At 46.7% G+C, this 8,793-nt stretch overlaps 1 protein-coding gene across 1 annotated transcript in view; it reads left to right on the top strand.

Annotated features, from left to right (window-relative positions):
- The window catches only part of LOC143729596 (uncharacterized), a 700,608-nt gene that overhangs the window by 67,227 nt on the left and 624,588 nt on the right, over positions 1 to 8,793 (top strand). The gene's annotated exons all lie outside the window — the stretch shown is intronic.

The following is an 8,793-nucleotide window of genomic DNA, read 5'->3' as shown; positions in this document are numbered from 1 at the left end:
GAACTACCGGCCTGCCAGCATGAGGAACAAAATGCCCATAAAAGAAACCATTAATAAAATGAACCAGGCTATCATCTAATGATAACAGAAATTGAAGCTGTTCCTTGGTCACAACGAGTAAATGAGTAGACATGACTTAAAGGCATTTACCCAACTTACTGAAATTAACACCATTAATAGGAGATGAAAGGCTTCCTCTCTTGAGGAAAGATGTTTCGCAAAGAAATACGGATGTACTTTGGTACCAAATCGATACCTATACAAAAAAATAACGTAATTATATCAGTCTTTCTACTGTAGTAATGACTTAAACTGACAGACGGCTTTGTATTTCTGTGCTTGGTTTGGTAGGAGTGTATTCACACTTGGTGAAAATGCTCATCTTGGCAAGGTAATGTAAACAGATGTTGGTTATGTCTTACATGAATGTAAACTGATGGGACTTTAATTTAATTATGAATAATGTTTTTGCTACTGAAAAGCATGAGGCATGATAACCATCAAAACAGACTGCACTGTGTTTCCCCAATATCTGTTAGCCTGGTTTAATTCCTGTTTGCACTGGAGTGCACAATTACTTCCTACAGCTTAAGGGTTGGTTTTAATGAAAGCTGTGAAAGAAGTAAATTTAGTACTTCTGTCAGAAATAATCAGGTGAGCTGCCATGTTAGCTTTCTACAAGCTGCCCAAAAATCCACAAACTTCACCATTTTTGAATAGAAGAAAGGAAAAAGAATCCTGTCTGAATTTCCAAAAGACAAATGGTCTTACCTTAAAAGTTGCTCTTTAATACAGTAAATAGAATGGTGTTTTTATCACTTCTATGATTTCAGCAAATGTCAATACAGTTTTCCTGTAGGTTAAACATTACACTGAAAATGAGAAAATGGCTTCATAAAACTTTTTTGAACGAAATGTGATTGACTTGACGTCCATTTTCACATTGTTCGCATTGTAGTTGAGCTTAGCCCGTCAGAACAGATCATAGTCAACCCTGCAAACACTCCTTCTTAATTAATATGTATTGTCATATTTCCCATTTAATAATAAAACTCCTTGAAAGGGTATATTTACTTTAACACTTATTATTTGCTTGAATTACATGATATATTAAGAGAAAGAAAGAATGCACATTGAATATGAAGATATTTAGTTATTTTAAGTATTAAAGTAAAAATTATCTTAAATAAAGTACCTGTGAAAAGTTTGGAAACATTAACATTTTTTTAATGTTTTTAAAGGAAGTATCTTATTTTCTATTTCATTAACTTTAAAATTTTAATTTATTCCTGTGATGTCTTCAGTGACACATGATCCTTCAAAAATGATTCTAATATGCTGATTATTATTATTATTAATAATAATGTTGAAAAAGATTTTTGCTTAACATTTTTGTGGAAACATTGATACCATTCAAACATTTTTGGTTAGATAAAAAAATAGAGAAATTAATACTTGTATTCATCAATGATGCATTAAATAGATTAAAAGTGACCGAGACCTTTATAATGCAACAAAAGATTTATATTTAATAAATGTAAATAAATGCTGTTCATTGAACTTTCTATTCATCAAAGAATCCTGAAAAAAAGTATTACCATATTCACAAAAATGTCAAGCAGCACAACCGTTTTCTACATTGATAATAATAAGTTTCTTGATCAGCAGACTAGCATATCAGAGAATGATTTCTGAAGGATCATGTGACACTGAAGACGATCACAGGAATGAATTACAGTTTAAAATAACAGTTGTTTTACTTTGTAAGAATATTTCACAATATTACTGTTTTTAATGTATTTTTTAAACAAATAAATGCAGGCTTGGTTTTTTATCTTTCCAGTTAAATACAGTAATTTTTTTATTTAAATTTTTTTTTAAAGAAGTCTCAAGAGATTTCTTTAAAAAAAATGAAACGTTTTAATGTTTCCAAACTTTTGACAGATACTGTATATAACTGGAAAGATTTAAAAAAAAACATGAAAAAGCCTCTTTTTTGCTGTGTAATTATTAGAAATTGGATATTTACAACATACCTAATAGTTACAAAATGTTGCCTTTGTGCGGTAGAGTACTTTACTTTACAACAGCACATAAAATCTGTGCCAAAAAAGCTACCACAATGTTTGCTGCAGTTTTTCTCCCTCTTATAGTGTTTCTGGGTCTTGGGTTATCTCAGACTGTTTCCAAAGTAAAATCATTTGCCTCCCTTTCCAAATAAGGCTGTTCCTCATGCGGTTGGGCATGTATTCTATCATTGCAGGCCTTTTCCCTGCATTCCTCTAGGCCCGCATGTTTTTTCTCGTCTCTCATGATAAAACCAACCAAAGGCACCGTGAATAGTTTCAGTAAACAAATGAATGTTATGTGTACAGCCTTGCTTGTAAAACCAAACAATTTCATGATCTACAAGCCAAACAAACTGTTCTGTACTATGAAGACTTTTATGAACCATGCTGGGCTAGTTTACAGCTGAGGAGAGATGGGTAAATAAAGAGATTCTGAGGTTAAAACATGTGCTGCACAACATGTGCATGTGTTATTTACACAGACATCTTTAATCACTCCATGTCCAGTCGTTCCGAGAAAACCACTATGGTGCCACTGTGCCCTCCAAAAAAGGCGTCAAGCCAAAATGAGCAACCAGTTGCACTAAGACAAGGCTCATTTTAGATGTCCACTAACGTAGTAGTAAACAAGAGTGAGTAGTTACAGTCAGGGGGACGAATTTCTACCCAAACAAATGGTCAATTTGTTAACTCTTCTAATTGGCAGAAAAAAATTCAAGACAATAATATAAATGAAAGTCAATAATAGCATTAACTACTTTCCACTCCTAAGGCCTGGCAGAAGAAGTGCAACATTACAGTCGGCTTTTCAAACAAACAAACAAACAAAAAATAGACTTCGCTCTATCTCAACCCAGGCGGCCGGCAGCGAGTTCGTCTGTCTTTATTTTATTTTTATTTAACCTTTATTTAACCAGGAGAGTCCAATTGAGATTAAGAAACTCTTTTGCAAGGGTGACCTGGCCAAGACAGGCAGCAGCATATAAAATAAAAACACAAAGGTACAGACAAATAACACAGAAGACTAGTAAGCTAACATTTCATAAAATCATTTTAAATAATTTTTACAGTCTAGAGCATTTACATATTAAGGCATCTGCCTCTAAGTCTTTCATTTTGGATTTAAATGCATTTAGCGAGATTAATTCAGTGAGTTTCAAGTCCTTTTGCAACGTATTCCATGCTGAAGGTGCTGTAAGACTGGAAAAACTGGAGTAACTTACTACTCTCTGAGAAAACAAAGGAAATTAACATATTGAACTCCCCCTCGTGCACTATTGAGATGAAGGCCTCACCTCCCTCATCCTAATCTACATTTCTCCCCCCCATTCTTCAGAGATTACCCAAACTCACCCAAGAATCTAAATGGTTTAATGTGAACAATTATCATACAGTTTATACATGTTTTATATAATTTTAAATGTCTCAGTGCCACTGGTACAAATGTCTCATTCCCAAAGAAGTAAACCAAAAGGTAATAAAGTTCCCTTTCAGTCGATAACGTCAGACGTAGTCGATGTCGACTGAATGGGGATCACGCTAGGGAGCCTATCATCTTCGATTACTATTGAACGAGCCAATGGAATTTGGCGTGCGTGATTTGCATCACACACTCCGCCCCCGCGGCGCGGGTATAAATACGGAAGTGGATGCACGCACTAGTTGCCTTTCGCTTCGGAGCCGTTCGTCTTTGATGTCTCTGAAGAGTGCTGTTGTGTTCAACGAGCGAGTGTGTCGGTGTTCTTGCGGGAAGACCTCTCCAGTGTTGGTGTTCTACAGCGTGGTGCAGCGGTGATCGCGAGCTTCTCAGCTCTCAACTGCTGTTTTAACAGCATCAAATTTCTATTGTTTGTTTGTGTGTTGACGGTTGGTTAGAGGGCGAGAAGTGAGTGCTTCACTGTTAGTTGAAAGACTATTCAGTGTTTGCCGCGGTCATTCCCTGTGTGCTCCGGCACTGGTGACGGTCCCATTTCCTAAAAGAGCAACACGGGTGTGAGTGCGTCTTTTTCAAGATGCCATTCCATCCGTGCGTTTCTGGGTGCGGTCTGGCACTATCCCCCTCTGACGGTCACGAAAGTTGTGTCGCATGTTTGGGCTTACAGCATGCCGAGGCAGCTTTCGTGGATGAGTCATGTTCTCACTGCAGGAACATGACCATCTCGGTGTTGAGATCTAGACTCGCCTTCGTCAAAAGCGTTGGTGCAGTCCCCACCTCTGGGCCCCGCCCTTGTTCTTCCTCTGGGTTACCTTCCCAGAGGAGGACTGGGGTGCCGTCCAAGCTGGGTGATCTGAGGATCACAGTGAGGGGTAATCCGCCCGGCCAACCCCCGTGGGTCCCTCACTCCTCTTTCACACCGCAACCGGTGGAGCTCCCCATTGATCCCGCTGGTCCCTCTGTAATGGACGGGCCAGCCGTGTCATTTGGGGCCCCTCCAGGGGATACGTTGTCAATCGCAGCATCGGAGGGGGAGCTGAACTCTGGAGATGATGACTCGGCTGCACTGCCTCCCTCCGGGAGACCAGTGTTGCCCGAACCAGATCCAGAGATGTCAGCTATGCTGAAAAAGGCCGCCGAGGCGGTAGGGCTCGTGTGGAACCCTCCACCGTGTCCCGAGCCGTCTCGGTTGGATGATTGGTATATCGGGGCGGGCCGTACTGGTTCTCAGTCCGCCGCCCCGGTTCCTTTCTTTCCTGAAGTGCATGAGGAGCTTACGAGGGCATGGATGGCACCTTTCTCTGCCAGAAACCGCCTGAGTAGCTCCTCCCCCCTCACTACCCTTGATGGGGGAGCGGTGAAGGGTTACGAGGCTATCCCTCCGGTGGAGCGGGCCGTTGCGATGCAGTTATGCCCAACGGCGGCCGCTTCCTGGAGAGGTGATCCTCGTCACCCCTCTAAAGCCTGTAAGTTCTCGTCCGCTCTTACGGGCAAGGCTTACAAAGCTTGTGGGCAAGCCGCTTCCTCCTTGCATGCCATGGCGTTGCTCCAGGTCCACCAGGCCCAGGCACTCATGAACATGCACGAGGGTAGTTCGGACCCTGAGCTCATGGGTGAGCTCCGCACTGCAACTGACCTCGCCCTCCGGGCGGCGAAGGTTGCAGCTCGCGCGGTTGGTTCGGCGATGTCCACACTAGTGGTCCAGGAGCGCCATCTCTGGCTCAACCTGGCCGATATGAGAGAAGCGGACAAGGTTCGGTTCCTGGACTCTCCCATTTCCCAGGTTGGGTTATTCGGCGACGCTGTGGAGAACTTTGCCCAACAGTTCTCTACAGCTCAGAAACAGACGGAGGCCATCCGGCACATCCTGCCTCGGAGGGACGCTGCTGCCTTCACCCGCCCCCCGAGGTCAGATCCTCCGCCTGCTCGTCGCCGAGGGCGTCCGCCCGCAGCCGCCTCAGCTCCCGCCGGACCATCGCAGCAGCCTTCACCCAGGTTCCGGCGCGGAGCCGGCCGCGGAAGGGGCGCCCAGCCTGCTCCAGGCGCTGCCAAGCCAGGTGGTAAGCACCAGCGCAAAAGAAAACGCTGAACCTGGACGGGCTCTCAGGGATGGAGGAGTTGCTTGTGGAGTGGTCGCCGATCCACTCCCTCTGGCTGGTTGGAGGGCCGGCTGGAGTTTTTTGTTATGTGTGTGTGTCTGTTCCGCCGCTGGCCCCTATAAAAACGGGGTCAGCGGTACCCACATATTCAGAAAAAGAGCAATTTTTCTATTCCTGAGTCCCAAGTGGGCCAGTCTGGCGGGTGTGACCCTGTATTAGCCTTACATCCCCCAGCTTCCCTTGGTCGCCAACAGGCAGCTTGGGGCATTCGAGGACCCGGTCGTCCGCCTTCTCACGTCCCCTGCCGCTAGTGGAGACAGGTAAGTGTTGCACTGCACACTAACACCACTATCTCTACTTTGCTGCCCCACCTCAGGCTCGGCTACCCCGCTCAAGTCAGTGATGGTCACCACATTAGGTGTTGAGCAGACGTGCTCCTGAAAATTCAGTGATATTCATCACACCGAGTGTGGAGCAAAAGTGCTCCTGACTTGTGCGTGTTTATCTTATCCTGCTGGCGAAGGATTTGATATAGCCGCCCTCCAGCCGGTACGAAGGCCAGTCGAAGACTCGCCCTTCGTGCTACTAGGTGGTGAGTCGTGACCATCTTGGCCCAAGATTGGTCTGCAGCTTTGACCTGAAAGACATGTGCTTCGGATCTCTACCCCCCGCACCGCAGGCCATCACGGCAGGTTGCGTCTAATGGTGGAGTATCAGTGCAGTGTCCTTCCCCTCGAGTGCTCCAGAGCCCGTTGGGTCTTCAGGTCAACTGGAAGAGAGTAATCTCGCCCACGGGCTGAGTATCTCTTTTTCAGTTTTGGAGAGGTACTCGGTCTAACACGTCTCTCCAGTGAGAATGTGTTCAGCTGGTGTTGAAGTGAGAAAGGGTCCCACTGAAAAGATTCAGAGGCTCCTGGGGTATACGGTAGTCGCAGCCTTTGGCTTCCTCCATATGTGACCGCTTCAGCGCTAGCTTCACAATCGAGTCCCCGAGGTGACCGTGGCAGAACAGCTCACCCTGTGTGACTATAGTTCATCCCGGTCTGCTGCCAAACCCTCCTCAACAGAGGGGCCATGTACAAAGGGCGTGTTTTAACGGGGGCCTGGGCAACCCCCGACTACACGGGCATTCGTGCCTCGAGTTGTTAGACATTGCGGCCGTTACGTCCCCTGTATGTCACAAACTCTCCCGTCACCTCCTCCTTGGAGTCAGACGCTTCTGAGGGCGCCTTGTTCCACTCCTCCCGCTTACTCAATCATGCCGCCATCGAGCCTCACGACAGTTATAGCCAGGGCAAGTGGAGACTCCATCCCCTGGGTCCGGCTGGGTCATGACCATTCCGGGGCCGCTCAGTTGCCCCCCCGGTTTTATTTTTCCGCCAGTGTTTGGGTAAACCGAGCGGACTACCATTGGACAAACACTGGGTCTCAGCTGCCCCGGGGGCCCGCAGAAATGCGTTTAACCCCAGTGAGCCTTCTAAAAGTGACTACGACTCAGGGTCGCCTTGCGCCTGCTCAAGTCAGTGAGATCATCACACTTCATGTTGAGCAGAGTTGCTCCTGAAACTCAGTGAAGTTCATCGCACTCAGGTGTTGAGCAGCAATGCTCCTGTAGCTCAGTGAGTTCATCACAGGTAGCTCAGTGAATTCGTCACACGCAGTGCTGAGCAGAAATGCTCCTGGTGCTCAGTGAAGTTCCTCACACTCAAGTGTTGAGCAGAAATGCTCCTGAAGCTCAGTGAGTTTATCACACTCAGGTGTTGAGCAAGAATGCTCCTGAAGCTCAGTGAACTTGGCACACTCAAGGGCTGAGCAGAAATGCTCCTGTCGCTCAGTGAAGTTCTTCGCACTCAAGTGTTGAGCAGAAATGCTCCTGAAGCTCAGTGAGTTTATCACACTCAGGTGTTGAGCAGGAATGCTCCTGAAGCTCAGTGAACTTGTCACACTCAAGTGCTGAGCAGAAGTGCTCCTGTCGCTCAGTGAGGTTCTTCGCACTCAAGTGTTGAGCAGAAATGCTCCTGAAGCTCGGTGAGTTTATCACACTCAGGTGTTGAGCAGGAATGCTCCTGAAGCTCAGTGAACTTGTGACACCCAAGTGCTGAGCAGAAAACGCTCCTGAAGCCCAGTGATCTTCACATGTTGTGTTGAGCAATGCTCCTGTCTTTTGCGCCCGTCACTTGCACCTACGTGCCAAGTCAGGAGAGGAACAGGTCTTCATAGTTGCCCCTTATTGGCCCAACTAGACCTGGTTCCCATCAACAGCCTTGCTGACTTCCCCTGAAAACTCTTCGGGGACGGGGCACGATGGCACACGCGTTCTTCCCCCGGGGATTCCGGGCGGTCTTACATCTGAACGCGGAGGTTCAGGTGGCTATCACAAGAACATGTGATAGTTACCATCACTTCTGCGAGCACCCCCTAGAATTGGGTAGCGTGCTTACGCCTTTAGAAGTGGAACCTAGTCGTTGAGTGCGTCTTCTCTCCAGAGGAGATCCTGAGAGCTTTCGATCACTTCAGTGCTCTCTTTCCTGCAAAATGGGTTGCAGTAGGCTGTTTTTCTTCACCCTCAAGGTGATGTTGCCTCGGTGTTTAAACGACGCATCGTGTTGCAGAAGTATGCAGAAGCACGTTCTGATCGTCAGGTTCCTGAGGGAGCAAGGTCTTGTAAATCCTTGTGGCCCTCTTTATCCTCTTGGGCCTTGTCCCTGGTGCGACTGCACTGCAGAGACCGCCCCTGAGCCACTGCAGGCAGCGAGTTAAAAAAATCTGTTATGTCAGTTCTCCTGCTCGCGTGGTCTCTACTAGAGGGTAGGGACTTGCTCGCTTTCGGTCAACGTATTGTGCCTGGAGTCTGGGCCGGCTAACTCTCACAAGCTGAGACCCCGGCTCGGATTGTGCCCAAGGTTCCTACCTCTCCCGTAATAGGAGCAGGTGGTGAGCCTGCAAGCGCTGCCCTGGAGGAGGCAGATCCAGCCCTGGCTTCTCTGTCCGTTCGCTTGGACGTGTACAGAATGCAAGTCATAGACCTCAGACCAGCTCTACAAATATCTGTTGGAATTCAGCAGAGAGGGAAGGATGTTTCCATGCAAAGTTGCACTTAGTGCTTGCCTTCATTTCGGTAAAGATCCGGGATGCAACATGTCCACTTAGGTGTTGAGCTCCTCTATGATGAGTGTGAAGTGCACCGCCT

Source organism: Siphateles boraxobius, unplaced genomic scaffold, assembly GCF_051911475.1.
Source record: "Siphateles boraxobius isolate OS27281-9 unplaced genomic scaffold, OSU_SipBor_1 8, whole genome shotgun sequence".
Lineage (NCBI taxonomy): Eukaryota > Metazoa > Chordata > Actinopteri > Cypriniformes > Leuciscidae > Siphateles > Siphateles boraxobius.
This window is presented reverse-complemented; position numbering and strand designations above follow the sequence as displayed.